The following is a 22031-nucleotide window of genomic DNA, read 5'->3' as shown; positions in this document are numbered from 1 at the left end:
TTTAATAATAATAGTGATAGAGACATGTGGGCATACTTTATCTGTACCAATACAATGCTTTTTACATACTTGTCAACTGCAAATCAGATGTAACTGATGCTTCCAAGTAGATGTTGCAATTTCCCCAGAGGTGTTGCAAGTAACCCTGCTGTCGGGGCAGCTTGCAACGATTCTCCATTTTTATATAAACACACGTATATGTATTTATTTTCTATAAATTGATTAGTTTATTCATAACAATATATTCTTTGATTATCAATTATTATTTCTTTATTGGAATACATAGTTTGAAAATAAAAAATACAAAATTAGAAACATTAAAAGTTTTGCAACTAACCCCATCTTCCCGTATGTCGTCCCCAGAGTAGTTTCAGCCATACACCAGGCCTATCCGGAGTCTGTAAATTCATGTATTACTGATGAGTTTTTAGATGACAAGTTGTGTGATTTTATTTTTTGGTTTTTTTAAATTTTTTTCTTACTATCGCCATATGGATATATAAAAAAACCTTCTCTCACCATATTGTGTTTTCTGTTTCAGTTATATTCATAGAATCCCAACGTGGTACTAAATTAGCCCTGTGGAAGGGTTATACTCATTCGTTTAGCAGAATTCTCCCTAGTGCAAATGCTTCAAGGTGGGTGTGTTCGCAGAATAGCAGAAAATGTCCTGCCGAGTTGGGATTCGAATCGTCGATGGCATCGTTTTTCCTTATTCAAAGAACTACCAACATACACATTTGCCCCCTCAATTGTTTATTGATAAAGATGGCAAATATTGCAGAGTCTGAAATGAAACATAATAGTGTGTACCCTAGAACTAAACTGCCTTATCTACTCTAATGGGTAAGTGACACTGTCAAAAATCTAATAAACCGATTTTTTTCATATTGCTATAGAAATATATAGATTTTTTAGTGTCATTTTAGTGTAGGTGTCTTGACTGTATTCTGTGTCTAACTCATTTTCGGTAAAAAAATATTATTTGGCTTTCTAGTTCTAAGGTACGGATTAATACGTATAAAAGAATTTCTGTTCCTACAAAACAATATATATTTGTACCTGAGAACCAATGTATCTTAAGTTCAAAAAGAACACTTTCGGGAAAATGTGATTTAAGATTGATATAAAATTATTTTTTGCTTTGTTTTTTTTTCTCTACTAAATTTATTTACCTGTACTTTTTATTCAAAATGTCATGTGTGATCGTCTTGAATTAATAATTTGTTATGCGCTCAATGTGTATTTATAAATGCCTGCGACTTTCGGCTTTTTGGTTCTAATTTTTTCATGTTTTTTTAATATCTAAGATTTATAATTAACTATTTCTTTTATTCAACGAATAATTCACAAGATTTAAGAATATATCATTCTGATTATTGAACATACAACAATAATCGAAGATTTGCTTGATATTAACTAAGATTTTTCAACCCATGTCTTCGACTTCAGTTTTTTGGTTCTAAAATACTCAGTAAATGAATTACCTGTGAATGACATTACTAATGACATTTTGAATACCTACAAAATAAAAATCTGTGATTAAGTCATTTGCTGCTAAATCTGACTTAAGTCATATTGGCTCTAAGGTACAGAATTTATTATATTGCTATAACTGCGAGACGTGTAGTATGAAAGCCTTAAAGTAGAATATGCGTTGCATGTTCGAGGCTTTGGTGGGATGTTGCTGTCATTTACAATCCTGAATTACTAGAAGCATCTTGTGGCCAGGGTTGGCACTTTACAGTGGAGGATATAAAAGTGCTATACTAGAAAAGCCCAGGACTAATTTTTGCTGACATTTTGAAAGCGTGTAGGTAATTTAACTGTAATTATAATGCGTAAAAAAATTACAATAAAATATGTAAATATTATACGCGTTAACAAATTTGTTTTATTTTCAAAATTCCTACTAAACACGTTAATCAACATTTTGTAAATTAGGTATCATCTTATTTTCCCCCTGGTGCTGCAATCCTGTGTGGGTATTGGCCTTATACCAACATCTGTCTTCATCCAGTTCTATCCAAAGCCACTTCCCTCCAATCTTTAAATCAATTTTGACCTTATCCCTTTATCTTGTACGAAGTCGACCAGGTCTTTGTTACAACGCTTTTCTTAACTCGTATTCTTATTTGTCCGGTGGTTCTTTGTGCGGTACAAATTTTGCAAGCGATTTTTAACTAACTTCCCGACTAGCTAGACATTTGAAACTTTTAGAATATATCAGAACACGATGCCAATGCATTTTTTTAATACTTTTAGCCATCTTTAAGCAGAATTGAATTCATTTTCAGTTAATTCTGTTTTGTATGAAAAGTTATTTCGACACCATTATTGGTTGCTAGGGGTCTGGGGTTCCTGTAACTTTTGATCGTTTAAGCTAGTCAAGTCAAGTTTATATGATTCAACAGAAAATTTAAAAACATTTTATATAAAATGTTCTTTTTATCTTGTAATTATTTTTCTTCTGACTTCTCAAATGTAAGTTTATTTATCATGCGTAACACTTCCATCATGTGTACATTGCGCAGACATCTAAGGCAGCCCAATTTGTGGACTGGACGATGTGCGGACTCCTATACAAAGCATACACTTTGTTATTGCATCTCCGTTTCCACCCAACTGTGTGTCATTGATGGATCCGAAGATAACGCGAAGCATATTGTTCACAAATGAGCACAGCACTCTATATAACTTTGGTCATACACCAGATTTCTGATCCATAGGTACTGATACCGAGAAGAATGGGTGAAGAACTCACATGTCTTCTGGGAAGATGTCCTGATCCGGTATCACTTCGGGTTGCAGGTCATGTATGGACATCATAGGGCGTAATTATTGATAACACGTATTTTTGATTTAACGGCCCGCGCGGGCGAGATTTATTTACACATTGAGTTATACAGACATCGACGGATATTACATTATAGGTTACATTGTAGATAACAACAGAGAAGACACGTTATTATTACCGGCCATTGCCGCCACACTTTCAATCTATTCGAAGCAAACACTGAGGCGGGTCAGTATATTTGGGCATTTTTGCCGGGATTAACACCGAAACACTTTATCGGGTACGGGATTCGTTTTAAGGGTGGTTACACGAATTATTATTAACACAATGATGGGAAAAGAGATTCACTAACTTATCATATTGAGACAAGCGTGGCCAGGCCACGCCGAGCACGTGGTCCTGGACACCTACCACTCTCCCGGGAGAATTTGTACTGCCCGCAATTATCTACGACGGATCTATGGGTGATGAGGCAAGAGGGAGGGGCAAAGGGATGAAACAAAAATTACGGTAAATTTTTGTTTGTCTCTCGGCAAGTTACCATTTCCTAGTAGCTGGGCTTAGGTATTCGCCCTTTTTGCCGCTGTTGAAATGTCCCGTGGCGATGTTATTTCGTAAATCAGGGGTGGTGAACCCTAATTCGAGGGCGTATGATTAGGTTGTGGATATGTGATTTGAAACTGCGGACCGGGGGTTTTTTTCCATCTGGTGACAGTACCTACATGACATTTGATCATATTAGTGTTACTCATCTACAAGATGCGTTTCAAATTTCAGTCCAATTCCGTGGAATGTAACACCTTGCTTAGTCTAAAGCGACTTTTTATGGAACAACTCTCGACGGGTTTACGAGGTTTATGACTCAAAGCACATAAAAGAAAAATTCACGTACGGTGCTCTGCTAGTATCATACTATAACCTGTTGTTATCTCAAAAAGTAAATCGACGCAATATTTTTTTACACTTCTATTCTAAACCGACAACTAAAAATCGATTGGCAAAGATCTATTCGACCAATAAAAAGAGAGTCAAGTGGTTTTGGCAGTGGACCACCAAACCTCTAGCAGCGTAAATTTAACAACCTTAACGCCTCGTCACCTTCCGATTTTGATTGTGTCGTCACCCCACTGCTTCGTGCGGCCTTTACGCCTAAGTGTAAGGCCCTGTCCAGGATAGGCTCGTTCGGCTGAGCTGTTTGAGTTGCGCACGCCGCTCAACGCTCCGCCAAACGCGTCCACCCTGGCTGGGGCCTGAGACATCGGTGGCAGCGTTTTGCGGAGCGGGGCGTACGGCATGTTAAATATGTGCCCATAATATGCACGTTGCACGCTCCGCCCCGCAAAACGCAGCCACTGATGCCTTAGAGCAGAATAAGGCCATCCGCTTACGCGAATACTCAAAAAAGACGCGACTGAAACTCTAGTATCTAGCTAATGTATTTCAATGGCGGCTTGCTGCTGGCAAGACTGGAATATCTCAGTTTCAAAACGTCCGCGACCGAAACCGAAGAGTCTCTCAGTTTCCAACCACCCATAAAACAGTGGTACCAATATCAGTAGATTCTATGAAAAATCATATTTTTATCAAAATTGGCAATAACAAGTCAAGACATTAAAAGTTAAAGATGGGCGAACCGATTTTTAATTTAAAATATGTAGCAGATGTTGAGAAATACTCCTACCTGCATAATTACAGGCTGCCAGAGTATTCCCGTAAAGATATTACGGAAAAGGCTTAGAATGAAGTAGGTTATGAGATTACTAAGTTACAGTAGCGCCGTGTGCGAAGCATCAATCACTGGCCAGTTTATGAGTTCCTTCACCAACCAGTTCGTCAGATGTTAGTGTATGCGTGAGCGGATGGCCTAAGATCACAATCTCCACCGTAGATATGAAATTTAATATTTTCTTAACGGTTTATAGTTATAAATAATATACTGTGTCTAATTTATTTATTTTATTTTGCTTACGTTGCAGTTCAATACATAAAGACTTCAAGGTGTCCAAAGCTGGCACTGTGGAATGGATATACATATTCGTATTTGAGTACGTCGGGCTCGGGTTACTCCATCTGGCGATGTTCACAAAACACGAGAAGAAAGCCCTGTCAAAAAAGAATTAAAATATACAATGGAGTGCCTTTTGATTCCAACGACAAGTGTCACACGCATCCACCGTCTGACTTTTATATCAACGAAAATGGTGAACATCTCAGAGTAAAATGAGGCGATTAAAAATAGCCTGATGCATTAAACCTTCAAATATCTATGAAAATCACCACCTCCTTGCCATGTAAAGAATCTTGGAGTTTTTTTTTCAAAGCGATCTCAAGCTGTAGGCTGAATTAAAATCAGCAATACCCAATGCGGGTAGACGAATGATTTCCAATAAGGCATTTTTCTCAGCCTGTTCGTTATTTTGAATTAGCAAATAGTAGTTTGCGTGCCAAATTTCCTAAAAAGTTCACGTATCCGTCGAATTCTGGCCAATGCGCTTTACCAATTTAGCCACCTTTGCCTCACATTTCAAGATTTCTCCTCATCCAATTCAAGGCCCGGCAACATATAATTTTCAAGATTTTTTTCTATATTGATTATATAATTCTTATTATGTATGTTCTATAAATAATAGTATTCATAAATCTTGTAAATTATTCGTGTAATAAAGAAATAGTTCATAAAACTATTAACAAAAAATGCAAGTACCTACGTTAAAGACTAAAATGTGTAAAGCTTCTGGTGCTAGGTAGGAATCAAGGTTTATTTCGTTGTAATTAGGTAGGACGCAGGTGGCTAAATCAGTAAAGCACACTGATCGAAAATCTTATGAATTTTTGAAAAAAAAAATCTAATAAGTATGTATTTGTCTTGTGGTTTTCCAAATTATGTATGATTTACATAATATCTTCAAGTAGTCTTCTTCAATCTAAATTAGGTAGCTAATCTTCTACAAACAATGAATAGGTATTCCTAGGTAATAATAATTGCTTATGTATATTTACACTTATTTGTTCTTTTATAGCGGTTTCTTATGTATGTAATAAATTAAAAAATATTTATATTTATATAGGTACCTATTTTATTTATTTTATTAAGATTCAATTCATCAGTAACAAAATATCTCGAAATACAGAAAGATTGTATACTATGTTTAATTTTTTTACAAATGCAATTCTATTAAATGTATTTATAACCTACAAGAAAACATTTATTTTCTTTTGTGTGTTTTTATTGAACATATTGGTAATCATTTAACATACATTGCTCCTCCAAAGTATAAGCAATAAATATGGCAATTCGGTGTCTGCATTCATCTGGATTGCGGGTAGGTCTGCATAATATATAATATATTATATTTTAAATACAGGACGTATTACAATCCTTAATTCGTGTTTATTTTATATAATTTATTCTAGTTAAATACATAAATTCCACCAGAGGCACCAAATTAGCATTGTGGAACGGTTACACGTACTCGTTCCGATGGATTCTCCAATGCGGCAGCTCCATCTGGCAGTGCTCGCAGAACAACAAGAAGAATCCCTGCCCCGGAAAAATCAAAATAATCGACGGACTCGCTTTCAGTGGCTCAGACAAGAACCACACACATTCACCCCCTGAGTTTTTCATAACGCAAAATGGAGACTATATCAGAAAGCGAATTTGAGCATACTAAATACTATATTCATAAATGTTAAATCACGTTATTATATATTTTTTATTGTTTCTTGTTTTAATAAATATGATTTTTACAACAAATGTGTGTTTTTTTACATTAATTTTTCATCATCACATTCTGATCGATTTACTTATTTACTACATAGACTATACAAATGACTTGGAATACAAGACTTCTTATTAGGCGTTAATTTACAGCCTACGTACTTTGAAAAACTATTTTTTTTTACACTATACCAGCAACAGACTAACACCATACGTACGTAATTTAGTTTAATAGTTGTTTAAATGTAGTATATACCTACATGAATAATTTTTATTTTATTTGGTTATGAAATATTACGTGCCATCCACAAGAATATTTTCAAAGCAGATCAACAAAATTGTATTAAATTATAAGCATTTTAATAATAAAATAATTCAAGCAAAGTTTTTACTCCTGTATTAAATCGTTTAAATATAATTTTAGGTTAATAATTATTTTTTTTTGTTAATGTAAATGTTTCTTAAAGTGTTTAAAGCATTCTAACCAACTAACACCATCTGAAATTTATATAATACGTTCAATAGACATAAATACGCGTTGTTAGCAGTGCTGTCAACTGTTATTCACAAAAATATGCCAGATAGGATAAGAAAATAATCTATATGGCACAATAAAATGCTAGATTTTTCAAAACGGAAAATTTTCTATGAAACGCATTTCAAAAAATTGTGTCACAATTATATATTTTTACGAGAACAAAGATCGAAAAAGAATTTAGTATTTTACAACTAATAACACCTGGTCATAAAATATAAAATTAATGTAGGTAAGAAATTAAATGGTCATTTTGTATGTAACATGAATGTATTAATAAATTTGTCTTGATTTATCTGTCTGCAACGCAGCGCAAGACATATACAGACTCACACACATACGCTATATCTGTCGCGCATTGGACACGCTGAACGCATTGAGCATATCGACAAGAATGTTGACGGGTGGCACTGCTACCTGGTGTTTTTTCCTACTTATATATAAATTACGTAAGACCAGCATGTTGATTGTCAAGTAAATCTTGTGTAATATTCTAGCTTTATTACGAACATTTTTAAGCTGTGCAGTAAAAAAGTGCCAAGTTATAAAGCGTATACTCTATGAATAAGTAAATAGTCGTATATAATTCGTTACCAACAGATATTGGCATTTTTTTCTTTCGAATTTGGACAACCAGCATTCAGAGAATCAGGAGGCAAAGCATGTATCCATGTTTAATAACTTTAACCGTCGGGGTTTAGGTAACCATCATCTGAAGGACCCAGGGGGGTCAGAGCCCCTCCGCGAGGCGTAATAATCTGAGGAGCCCCTCCGCGAGACGCAAAGCGCGGAGTTTTTTATTTTAATATAATATATTATTATATTATTTAGTTATTTAATATATTATTATGTATTATTTTAATATTATATATTAAGTCCCGTTATTTACAGTTTAAATATTTACAGCTGACTGGAAGTGTGCACTTTTTTTCAGTTCCCTATAGCCTACCTTCTTATATATGAAGGTCTTGTTAATAAATAGAAGTATTCAAAACTCGTCATTTAAATGTATTGTAAGTATTGTGTTATTAGAATAAAATATGTGTTAGTCGTCCAGCCACAAACTTAAATTCCTGTTCAATTTCAGTCGCATTCATAAGATCCAGAGTCGGGACTCTACTCGCAGTATGGCAGAACTACACATACAGTTACCAGGCGACGAGGCTGTCAGGTCTACAGACCTGGAGATGTTCCGTTCAGAACAAGTCAAAAAAGTGCTCTGCTACCATTAGAATATTCAATAAGATGGTAGTTTCCATGCCATTTCCCCATTCACACGTTCCCTCAGTATCAAATTTACATAAAAGACGAATTTATTAGTTGTCAAACGATTGTGCCGTATTTATTTACTTACTATAATTATTTTTACACCAACAGTCCATTACTGTTCCGTCCTGTGCCATCACATTGCGTTACCGTAATAGTTTCACGGTATGACAGTATGTTAATATGGAAAAGCCTGTTTTGGCAACTATTTCTTTTATTCAACGAATAATTCACAAGATTTAAAAATATAAATTTCTATATATTGAACGATATATTGGAAGACAATTTGACACTATAAATATTTCTTAATCATTTTTGCTATTTGTTTTCTGAATGATTATATAAATATCAAAATTACAAATTAGATGAAGTACATAATATTATAATTTATAAGCCGTAAGAAGTCAGATAGCTAAATATAACACGCTGTCTTTTGACGTGTGTAACATTATATCTACGGTTCTTTAACCTATTTAACATCCATAAATCAATCAATCGCGTAGAGTTTAACTATGAATTCACGACAGTCATTTATATTACTTATTTTTCCTAATCGATAGCATTATCAGAACACATCTCAAAAATATAAACTGTTAAAATTAACATACCCACCGATGGTTTTAAAATGTTGTATCATGTTGACAAATGTTGAATAAATTTTATTTTCCACTGTGCGAGAGTAATATAAAAACGAAACAGTGTGTATATTCCAACTATATACCATCCTAATTCAGATCGAGTTTAGTTGATATTATATAAACTATTTAAGAATCTGTGTAACATGACTTGACAACACAGAACGGCCAAATTTAATAACTGCAGATGCCACTGAGCTCTACTTACCCCCTTTTCAGGCGGCACACCGGTGTCGCGCTCGATATAATATAGCAGACCTTTGTATTCGGAAAAAGGGGTCTACCTATTATGTTTATGAACGCTTCAGCGCTAATGAGTCAACGCATAATTTCGCGTTATAAATTAGAACATAAAACTGGCTGCGGTAATAAAAACAAGTGTATCGGCGGCTTGAGAATGTAGCGGCCGACGGAAAAGTGTACCGGACACGCGTTGACTCATTAGCTCTGGGGCGTTCATAAACATAATACAAAGACCCCTTTATTTGAATTCAAAGGCCTCCTATATTATATCTGGCGCGACACCGGTGTCCCGTCTGAAACGGGCCTTACAGAAGAAGTTTCACATTAATTATTTATTATGTTACTAATTGAATGCGTGATAGTTTTCCTTCTTCGCTTTCAGTCTCTGTCACTGGAAGCAGCGGATGCACGAACCCCTACATTATCTAGGACGGGGTCGAGCTCAGTGGTTGCTGCATAATTTTATAATCACTGTGATAAATGTTTTGCAATACATAGGTACAATTTTTTGATTGGTTTACCAACATCAGATATTAAATGATTTTATTTTATAATTTAGTCAATTTTTTAAACGTCCTAACATTGCTTTTATTTCAATTTTGTTATGTAATATCTTTACAGATATTGGTACCTATTTAATAAGAAAACTAACTCAAATAAAAATCCTACCTAATTTTTCTTGCCGTTAGCTATATTTCATTTCGGTATTTGTGAAATTTAACAGCAGCTATCCTTTTATCTTCTGGATGATCTTTGTGCAGTCTTACTAGGATCAAGGTGTCTGGTATCCTTTCCACGTATCCGTTTTAAACTTGACTTTTTTGTCTTCCTTACTTGACCACATCTTCCACTTTTTCTCAGCATATTTCTCTTCATTTTTTTGTATGATCTCTGAGGACATTGTCTGTCGCAGACATAATATAATATTGAATTTTCCCCTAGATCCAATATGCCACAATTGATTCAAGTCAAATTTTATAACTTCTCTTTTCGCTGTCTTTTCTAGTATCTTTTTTTATATCTAACTAATGTCTTGTAAACACTCTGATGTGGCTGCAGCTATATGCTACTACTACTACTTCACCATGTTCAATCCTCAGAGGATCATATGGGTATCCATCCACAGAGCGGAGGCTGTATTAACAGATTTCTTTTTACGAGAAATAGATGTTGGCCATTTGCTCAATCTATTAGGTCCATACTATGACTCCAAACACAAATTGAAAAACAATATGTATAGACACAGGATTTGAACGCTTAAGCCGCTCGACCGTCGTGGGCCTAGCTGTTAGATAACTACACTATTTACTTGCCATTTAATTTCATTTGGTTGCTATGCGGATCTACCCCAGATTTCTGAACTACATAACATTTTTCTGTGTTGTGTTTATTATATTAATCGTAGGTACTTAAATTAATTATCGTCTGAAGATTGTGCCATATTTTGTGATACCCGCATTTTTTTTAAGAATTGCCAAATATTGATTAGTTTCTTTCATAATACATAATATGTACATAACTCAACTCAGATAGGTATATTATGTAAAAAATTAAATGTACTTACTGTTAATATTATTTTCAATATACATGCATTTAAAAAATCTCACAAGTCTTTACTTTATAATCAAAATGAATGCCCTTAAACATCATCCAACTACAGCAGTAGGCATTTTAAAACTTTGTGAAAAAATACTAAAATACTTCAAATAGTTTACCTAGACGAAAGTGAATGAAGTGAGTTTGAATCCTACCCATTACCTTCTTTCTATGATTTTTTTTAAAAATAAATATGTGTTTTTCTGGCGTTTTTAGTAATTACGTGCTTTATTTATCTTATCTTTATAATTATAATATTCATTTGGCGTAGGAATGTATGTGTTTCATGTATTATTTTTTTCGTAATTTACGACTACACCTTTCAATTTACCCCTGGAATTAGCTGCCACTGGCTATTAGAAAATATAGTAAGTACTTAATATAGTTGAGCATACGTTAAAGTGCCCACCACCACCCGTCATATATGCACAACCGTGGATATGCACGGCCGCTTTCTATGTCGCTTTAAACGTGTCTGAAAGAAGTGATTTTAAGTGCTCATTCCATCCCGAGACGGAGCCGCACGGGACTGATGCTGCAACCATGCACCGTAGTGCTTAAAGAAGAAAGTTAAGAAAGAAAATGTTTGTTTTTGGACTGGCTCTGCTGTCCGCTGACGTTAAGCGCTTTGTGTACCCGCATACTGAGTGTCACGAATTGAAATGGATGAGTCTACAGAAGAGTCGGGACTATCCCGCTCCCCATACGACGCTGCAAATTTCTCAAATGCCGCAAAGTTGGCCTCGGTTGCTACCAGATCTCCATGACCAATTGGGCCCGTGTGAGGACGGACCCTGGCAAACAGCTCCGCTCGTTCGAATTCCATAAGCGGGCAATCCCAGAGGATGTGTTCAACATCTTGGTGGTCATGCCCGCAGGTACAACCCGGCCCATCTACTATCAAGCCAAACTCGTGGAGTCTGGCGGCGAAGTTGCCATGGCCGGTGAGGAACTGGCTAATCCAGTGCGAAGGTTGGAGTCTTCTAGTTTGGTGCCTGCAGAATACGTCTGGAAAAAAACGGTAAGTGTGCCGCCCCTTGGGGGAGGCGGTCCACCTCGCCTGCCATGCCGCAAATGCGGTCTTGTACACAATGTCACTTACAGTCTTCCTGTAAGGAACGTCCTCGGATCTCTACGGTGGTGTCAGATGGACACCGGCGAGTATTGTGCTGATCCCCCTCAAGAGGAGGGTGATCGATCCTCTGACTTGGACGTGCAGATCGAGGGGTAGCATCCCCGCGAGTACGGCAAGCGCGTCAGTAGAAGTTGTGCGGTAGGCTTTGGCAAGCGAGATCAGCGCAAGTCGCTGCCCGCTTAATAGTGCGCGTCTCACAAGAGTTAAGGAGTTTACTCGGGAATGCCAAATGCTGGAGGCGTAACCGGCAATTCCCATGAAAATTGCGCCGTATGCAACTTTAAGGGCTCTAGGCTTAAGTCCCCAATTGCTGCCTGCCATTCGGGCCATTCTCTGATAGGCCGAATTGACCTTAGAGACGGCCGTCTTGGCATGGTGAACGAAAGACAGCTTGTCATCAAGAATTACTCCCAGATACGTAACCCTTTCGGAGAAACGCACTGAGGTCTGGCCAAAACGAACCGTGGGTGGCCGTCGAGTTATGTTGACCCGAGAACTACCCCTGAGGAGGACAGCTTCCGTCTTGCTCGGGGCAAAGGTCAGGTTGTTCAGCAACTCCCAATTAAGGATTCTGCCCAAGGCGTCCGTGGCTGCACGCTCAAGTGCCGGTCGGCTCGTCGCCCCAACAAGCAGGAGCAAGTCGTCGGCGTACGCAACGAGCGTGCAGCCCGGAGGCAGTGGCAGGGACAGAACGTCGTCAAACAGAATGTTCCACAGAAGGGGTCCCAGGACGGAGCCCTGGGGACACCCCATGGTGGTCCTCCTGTGAATCAGGCTGGGGCCGGAGTCGTAGGTTATCTCCCTATTGCTGAAGTAGCTTTGAACTAAGGCAAAGAGGTCCCCGGGGATCTGTTTCAGCCTAAGCTTTGCCAGAACCAAGGGCCACCACGCAGTATCAAACGCGCCCGCGATGTCGAGAAAAATCCCGGCAACGAGGTCCTTGCCAGAGCTCTCCACAGAATCGATCAGAAAGCGAATCGCATCCTCGGTGGACTTTCCGGGTCTAAACCCAAATTGTCTTTGCGAGATTGGACAGTTTTCCGACAGGAGAATATGTTATGCCTCGACTGGGACATGATAATAAATCAAACTGTTGAAAATGTCGCAACTCTTTTCCGCGCACACAGACAGCAAAGACGAAGAATTCTCCATTCTGAAAGAAATGTGTGAAGGACCGGCTGGTTAAAATATGTTTCCAAGTTTTTCATGTCATTGGTCACTAAAATGAAAACGATATTTTTGAAAGGCTTAATGTTAACGTAAATATAGATGATCAACGTGGAAAGTGGAGGACGACAACCATGATCACCCGACTTAAATTAAGGATGTTACGGGTATCAAAACATCCTCAAGAATACGGGCAGCTAAATTCAGCGATTGCTGTTGAAATATTTAGACTTTTAATAGGAGTAATAATCCTCAACAATATGGAATACAAAAACAAATAATGTAGCAAACCGCATCTAAAACTGGATGTTGAAATTTGGTGTAGATTTTTACTGCATGTCTGTTTTAATGTAATTTAATATTTTTTCAGTTTCTTACATTACTTCCCGACTTGGAAGAGTTCTTCTTATGGTGAACGGTTTCACCTTCAGTTTAACGACGAAACTTAAATCTGGCGTACAAACCTGGAGATGCTCCATGAACCGAGGCTCCAGACCCTGTAGCGCCAGAGTCGGATTGATGGACAGCGAAATTGTTTTCATCAATAATAAACATACTCACCAGCCACCAAATTACTTTGTTAGTCCTGATGGCAGTTATGTCAAAGTGTAGATAAATTTGCTTATTAATTTAATAAATTCCAATTTCCAACTAATTTTTATTACGTACGTATTTATATAGTAGGTACCTAAATGATAATGCACAAGATGTATATTAATATTATAATAATAAACTTCTGGGAAAAACTCTTTTTATTTTGTTATTTGGCGTTGATCTTTTACACCCTTTCATCTGTAATTTAGGATCTGGAATATGGGCTTTCTACTGTGACAATATTTTTACCATTTTCAATTGTCACTTAAAATCACTCCGATCCGTCAGCTGTCGGTGCCACTATTGTACACCGTTTACACATACACTGATTTACTGCTGAGAGTACGTATTATCGCAGCCATAACAATAAAATGCACGCGTAAACACGTATTATCGTGCAAGTTGCAAGATTACGTGCATGATCAAAAGGGTTCGGAAGCTTCTAAATTTTCACGCGACAGTTGAGATTTGTTCAATATCTACGCTTGCGCAGTAGAACAATGTGGCTAACCTGGCGTAAAAGAAACGAACTACACCGCGCAGAGACTCATTTTGAGGTAAACCGATTTTCACGACCTGTCAAATGCATGGTACAGTGACAACATCGCGTCTCCTTTACTCTTGAAGAATGAGATTGGCGAGACAGTTAGCACTTTTACGTGTAAACAGTTTTCGCGATAGTTTAAAATATACACTATTGCTGCAAGTAAATCCTCCGCAAACAATTTAAGCATAATATGTTCAATGACTTGAACGCTTGAATACTCGGATTACATTTACGTTGTAAGATGCGAGGTATCTAGTGCTCTCCTTAAAGTTTGTGTAGGAAACCCTATAGGCACTCGGCCTTTGGGCCGCTTCCATAGGTGATGTGCGGATAACGTCAAGAGGGACGCAGAGAGGATGCATATGACTGACTGGATAGAGAGCTCAGAACCGTTGCGCAGTGGGCCTTGTATTTAAATGGTCAGCAGCTTCAGCTTAAGTAAATACGTAGTATTCAATATAGTTATCGATTTAGATTCAATATATATATTCTGAATATGTTTCACTTTCACTTCATGAAGATGTTTTATTTTTTACATATAAGATCACAACGAGGAACCAAATTATTATTGTGGCAAGGTCACACGTACAACTAAGACAGAACAAATGCATCTGGAGCAGAAGTTTGGAATGTTCTCATCGGAATAAAATGAGTACGTGTAAGATTAGATTAGTCATTGTAGACGGATCTGTCATCCATGTAAATCCACCGATGAAACATACTCACAAACGACCCAATAAAAAAGGCCGAGAACTTCTTTGTCGGGACTTCTCATCTTCTCTGCAAGCTATTTGAGCAAAATTTGAAAAATCCTGCGAAAGCAACCCGAGAAGAGCCTGTATCAAATCTGAAGTTCGCTGACTATGAAATCGTTGGTACTTTTGGTCATCTACGAGACTATCAGCATCCGCCTATAGTATGACATTTAAAAAGCGTCACGTATGTCAATAATATTATTTAAGTAAAACTAAAGAATACATTAATTATTTAAAATATAAAATTATTAAAAGGAAAAATAGCTTTCGAAGATACCGCAGGTTCACACACAAGGGAGGCGGTTTTCGGATCTGGACTCCCCCCCCCCCCTTCCCCAGGAACGAAAAAAAATTATAAAGTATTTTTTTCTAAATGATATAGCATAATCTTTTTAACCTGATGATACCGCAAACTTACTAAATGCTAAGTAATTATAATAAACTATTTTTTTATTCAACGAATAATTCACAAGATTAAAGAATGTAACATTCTTGAACCACGCTTCAGTCGCATGATTTTTAGTTAATTTCATCCCAGTTATGTAGGGTCAATGTGGCTAAATCGGTAAAGCACTTCGGCCGGCATCCGATAGATGTGGGTAAGACCTGCCCTGCACAATATTTTTTTTATTTTATTTTTTAATCGGTGTTTCCAAAATATTAATGACTTAGTAATTAGGAGACCCTTGTAGAAACCAGTTCGCATTAATCAATCGGCGATACTGAAGGTCGAATGATAGACGTACACAATAAAATATCATTATTTAGTTAGATGAACATCGAACAATATCAACTGTTAGGTTAGGTTGGTAACGATGTTCATCTAACTAAATAATGATGGTTAGTATAATACAAAAGTTTCCTATTAATTCATCCAATACAGTATAATATACTGGACTGTGCACCTCTTTATTAAGTTATTGTTTCATTCCAGCACTGCAGTTCATCAGGTCTCAACGAGGTGGAAGACTTCTGTTATGGAAAGGCTTTACATACCGTCTAAATAGAACAAGATTGGATGGAGACGAAAAATGGATCTGCTGTCATCGAAGCAGTATATACAATTGCTCGGCATATGTGATGATATGGAGTGGGGTCGTACATATCGAAAAAAATTGCCATTCTCATGAACCTCGTAAATACTTTTTAACAGCCGATGATAAATATATAAAACTTTAATGAGCTGCTACCTTATTGTATAACCATACTGATGATTGTAATATTATAAGACATCGTAAGTTGGAATGAAAATGGTGTCAGAAAAGTCTTTGTGAACCTTGAGGTAAACGCCAGCACACTAGAACTCACTGTTAGCCGGCTCGCACATCAGAGTCCATCTCGCCTAAAAACGTGTCGAATACGTCGATGTGACGTCATCGTTATTTAACAAAACAACAAATCACATGTTGCCAAATGGAGCTCCGCAGATTGATCGAATGCAATTATTGTTTCGTCTGAACATCTGCTGTTGCAATCGACATGTTGCATCCTTCTCGGGCTCCGAGTCGGATGGTCGAAGTCACAAAGAAACACCTACGAATTGGTCATTCCTATACCGGCTCGCCGATCACCGCGTTCAAATATCAATACATTTTGAAGGCTACGCGCGATTGTCGCTAGATAGATGTGCGATGTTGTGTCATGCAACATTGGCCGGCCGATCTCGGAAGTTTTGATTTATGGCTGTCAGGCACACGAGGTGAGTTCTGATGTGCGAGCCGGCTTAATGTGGAAAAAACGACATAAATAATAATATAGTTGTATCAACGGCACCGACGAGACCTTGTAATTATTACAGTATTATTCTGATCGCAATAGTGTGTGGTAGTAGATGTTTTGGTTTCATTTACTGAAACGAATTAAAGTGCAACGTAAGGATTCCGCGAACAGAACTATAATAGTCACCCCTACCACTCCTCAAGAACCGGATTAACTTCCCTACACAAATAAAAACCGTACACCTCGGTTCAATACATAGTTAATTCAAAAAATGAAGGTATACTACAGATTTTTTACTAGACAGGGGATAAGGGCCCAAAGCTCAGGTGCCCAGATTACCCAAAATGAAGCCATAGCCCCTCTCACATGCGAAACAAACTTTCCCCGCTCAGTGCTTTCGACAATAGCATTGTCGACTGCTATCTCATAAACTCACAAACGCGCGCTACACAGCCCACAACTGCGCAGAGGACGAAAGCCCACGACGTGGTTAGAATCGACGGACCGCCCTGCGTACGCACGAAAACTTTTATAAAATCACCCAAATAATTCACCCAGATCTTCAACCTGGCCTCGGTCGGTCGCGAAGCCACCGAGGCCAGCTTCTCAAGAAAGAATAAATTCAAGCAACCACAGAGATAGGAACTAGATATAAAGGGGATACAGACCCAAGATTGCCTAGGCGCCCCACCGAATGCTCATACCCTAAGCAAGCAAGCACTGTTCCCAGGTGCTCCAGAATATTATAAAAAATAAATTCTTATGCATATTCAACGACACTCTCTGTACTTATACTCACTATACCTTTAAGCTTTAATAAACTATCGTTCTCTGAAACCGCTCTTGATTATTGGTACCTGCCCCGCTCCACTATGATACGTTGCCAAAAGGGTCAACGTTTCAAGCATTATCAGTATTAATTACATGTAACAAATTATAATTATTGTATTATTACTTATTCCACAATAAATAATTATATTTCACCCCAAGACCTGTTTTATCCTAATGAATATTTTCAATTTGTTAGAATGAAATCGATCTTGGGTGTAATATAATAATAATTGTGATTTTATATCAGTTCTTACTAATAAAACATTCTTAAGTATTTGTTATTTTTAATAACATGTTCCATTAATAAGAATGAGCAGTGAAAAAAAATATATATGTACCTACTTTCATTTCAGAATGCAAATTCATAAACTCACAGAGAGGGAAGAAGATGCTGGTGTGGAAGAAATATGCCTTTTGTTTCTCGAGAATAAAGCGATTCGGTGACACCGTATGGCGTTGCTCCCAGAAAACTCATTGTTCAAGCAGCGTTGTTGTGTCAAACGATAAAGTTGTCTCAGAAAGCTGTGGTCACAATCATAACCCTCCTAAATTCTTTGTCAGCAATGACGGTACATATGTCAGAATTTAATCAAATAAATAAACCGATTTTCAAAGAAAATTCCTCATAATTTTTATTACTGACCATGAAGACGTTTCAATACCAAAACTTGTTTATTGAAGTGTCATGAGTTTCTAATGGTATAATATGCTTTGAAAACGTTAGAAAGTAGCAATATAAGTTAATTTATCGAATCTGTAAATTCAATCCAACTCATATAAATGAGTAAATGACACATGGTAACTCTACACTTACGCATTGAGTTTTTCCCAAGGCCCACTATAGTCAAACCGTGACATAAAATTGTAAACTTCGATGGTAGTGCTAGTTATTATTCATATTTACGTCGAATGCAATATTTATCTCTATCTGTAGAAAAAAAATATTGTCGCATATTGTAATAATTTGAACGAAATTTGAAATCGAAAATCTTCATTTATTACGAACAGTTCACCATATGCATTCGAAAATAATCAATATTATCTAGAACTACCATCGCAATTCTAAACACAGTGCCACAGTTTGCATAACGGTCCGCTTTGGTTTTCCTAACAATCAACTACATTTAATCACTCACGGCAGTTGTCTTTTCATGTCAGTTTCATACAGAGCAATGGCCGAATTGATTAGGCGTATGACTACCAACCATTCCTCTCCAAATGAGTGTATAGCATCCTATCTGTAGAAAATGGTAACTCTCTTCATACTAACTTACATTCACAATTGCCCTACGTACCATACATTTGTATAAGTTGCTCTATTGGTAAAGCTTTATCGGTATGGCGTAGCAGTACTGAATCGATCTAGCAACGTAGAGGGCAACGTAGCATGGTAGAGTGGTGCGTAGACACTTATTTTTTCAGTACGACACAATCTCTGTCGCTGACAGTGGCGAAGAGCCCATACTAGACGATTGTTTAAACCCTTCCTGTATAATAAAAATAGATTTTAATAACCTAAAGACATTTAAAATATAAAAAATACCAACAAGTCATTGTATTCACCTTTAGACAGATAATATACTGTATCCAAGTACCTATATATATTGAATCTTCTACTAACATACGCAAACAAATGCTTGGGATTTTGTCTTTTTTATTTTTGCACTGTTTGTTTTGTTGTATAAAAATCATGCTTCTGATTACTTTTCGCATAAGTATTTGATGTGAATATAATATTATTTTGTGTGCTCGGTTATAACGTTGTTATGGTTCAGACGCTCAACTAATGAGGCCGTGGATTTTTTTAGTGCAAGTTCGATCCCGGCTTCGCATCACTTTTTCTTAATAGAATATTTATTTTAATTCATATTGTCTTTTAATGCAATATATACTATAAAAAAATTAAATATAAGTAATATTTTATGTTCAGTAAATTGTATTAATAACATACTGAAACAAGAATCAAATTCAACTCCCGTAAATATTTCTTGTCCTTGAGCTTTTTTCAGTTACCTACTGCAGTGTACCGTCCTGCAATAGGCACTCTTCACCACTGCTGTCGCACACAGTCTGCTTGCGTCCTACCAGGTCACTCTCCATCGTATACATTCTGTATATTGTAGATCGTTGGTTTCCGATTGGCCTGAAGGAAAGGCAGGCCAGATTGAGACTCTCTTGAAGCATTCATAGCATATGCGACCGAGTGAGTTTCAACGTCGCATCTTCAACTTGAATATGATGAGAGGCTGCTTGGTCTACTCTCTTATCTATTCGTTCATTTTAACCTTTTCCCCAGAGTACGCCAAGTATTAAGTATAAACTTTATAAATATCAATGTAAAAATACTTTCACTAACTTATTATTTTGTTCTTTCAGAAATGGAACATGTTTTCTTAAGCGAAAGAAAATATATTAAAGAAGAACCTAAAGACGAAACCACTGTTTCGAAAAAGAGTGACCCTGCAACATGGAAACGGAGTATTGAAATAGATAGAAAGAATAAATGCTTACCGTACAAAGACAGGAAAGGTGTATTTAGAAGTGCAAAACAACCTAAAGAAGTTGATTGTTCAGCCTGCAAATTTAATTGCAAAATGTTTACGGAAGATGATAGAATTCATTATTGCAAAATGTACTGGGAACTAGAATCGTACGAACGGAGGAAAGATTTTATTTTGAGACACGTAGACATTCAGAAGCCAAAATCCCACGTCGTTCCCGTAAAAGGTCCGCAGAGGAGTAATTCAAAGTTGTACTTCTTTGAAAAAAACGAAATGAATATTAGAGTTTGCCAGAATTTCTTTTTGAAAACATTATGCATATCTAATACTTGCATCGTCAATGCATTCAAGCATAGAGACAGTCATGGTGGTTTTAGTGGCCAAGTTAAGAGACGCTTCCATAGCCCTCCAAATAAGAAGGGTTTTGAAGATATTGATTTTGTAAAACGTCACGCTGATCATTATCCTAGAATTGAATGCAGGAACATACATGATGCAGAAGCGTCTTCTAGTAAAAAATACTTTCAGTACGGTATTTCAGTAAGTAAGATGTTTGCTCAGTATCAAAAACTATGTCAAGACTGTGGAAGACAACCGGTCAGTTTAATTACATACAGGAGAATTTTGGCGTCATATAAAAAATAGGCTGCTTCTATCCAAAAACCAATAGTCCACTTGCATATTATTATGACAAGGCCTCTCCAGATCATTAAATAATTACTGACAGCAGTAATAAAATATGGATATAAAAAATAACTGACCTCATGTCTCTTCATCTACACAACGTATTTCAAATATACACTTTCAAATATATCCATGACTTCTAGTTTCTATTAATCCATGTCTTCATAGCCCAAGGCAGAGTTGGCTTACAGTTTACAAATCTTTCTTTGGGTCAGATTTTCTCAGTTTGTTTTTGTCATAGAACCTTTTTTGTAGAACATAACGGAACTCCTTTCGCATTTTACAAGAAATTCAAGTTTCTATTGCCAAATAATCTTAATTTTCTCCACAGACGAGATTCAAAAATTCAAGACGGTGATAATATTTTATCTCTCACATTAAAAATGTTTTTCCATGGAGTGATAAACATGCTTATTTTAATTTTGTCAATATGTCATTTCAAACTATCGAACGAGGACTTTACTTTGTGGTGCAACCAGAATTTCAAATCTAAAAGAAGAGCTGATTGGTCATTACTCATATTTTCATATGTATTTATAAAAAATTATCGTATATTTAATGGTCTACTATAGTAACATTAATCTGGATGAATTTTACGTGGGATTAAATTATTTTTAGCTAGCCTTCTACAATCGCTTTGTCAAAATCATACGTTACATAAACCAGCAACGCGCAGGGTTCTGGGATACCTAATAAGGAAAATGTTGCGTTAAGTCATTAATCTTCACCCCTTGAAATGTTTTGTTAAATTTCTACACGCAATACCTGAAATGAACGAAATCCCACAAGCATAAATCAGGATTTCCAATATCATAACAAATAAAATTTACGGATTCTCTCTAAAAATCTAAAACGCATTCAAATATAATATAAAATTGTGTAGATATCCCATAAATGGTTATCTGGTCACTTGGATTATAGCAATTTCCACATTACTGAGGATGGTGATCAATAGTGTGTAATATGGGCCTTAGTGGTTGGTGTAGGTCAAAAATAAGTTGATTATAATTTATTTGTAAAAAATATTTACAAGACATCTAAACTCATCTATGTGCCTGGTTCCAAAACAATTTATAGGAATTATGTACAATATATTATGTTCCTTAATTAATTAGAAACGAAATAATTAATATTTCATAATAGTGAGTGATTTTTTTTACGTGGAGTATTTATTTACCTAATATATTTGAAAAAGTCTGTGAAGTTTGACGTTTGTTTTCTATGATATTGCAAAGTTTTCCGATTTTATATTGTAATTCAATACATTTTACCTATATAAAGTGCATAAATAAAATTATTTTTTTC

The 22031-nt window shown here is 36.5% G+C and overlaps 1 protein-coding gene across 1 annotated transcript in view; it reads right to left on the bottom strand.

The window, feature by feature from the left end:
• LOC147073254 (uncharacterized) overlaps positions 1 to 22031 on the bottom strand; it is a 781660-nt gene that overhangs the window by 514765 nt on the left and 244864 nt on the right. The window lies entirely within an intron of this gene.

This window comes from Rhyacophila brunnea, unplaced genomic scaffold, assembly GCF_057557595.1.
Source record: "Rhyacophila brunnea isolate RB1 unplaced genomic scaffold, BYU_Rbru_1.0 scaffold_18, whole genome shotgun sequence".
NCBI lineage: Eukaryota > Metazoa > Arthropoda > Insecta > Trichoptera > Rhyacophilidae > Rhyacophila > Rhyacophila brunnea.
The sequence above is the reverse complement of the archived record's forward strand: the minus strand, read 5'-3'. Positions and strand labels throughout refer to the sequence as shown.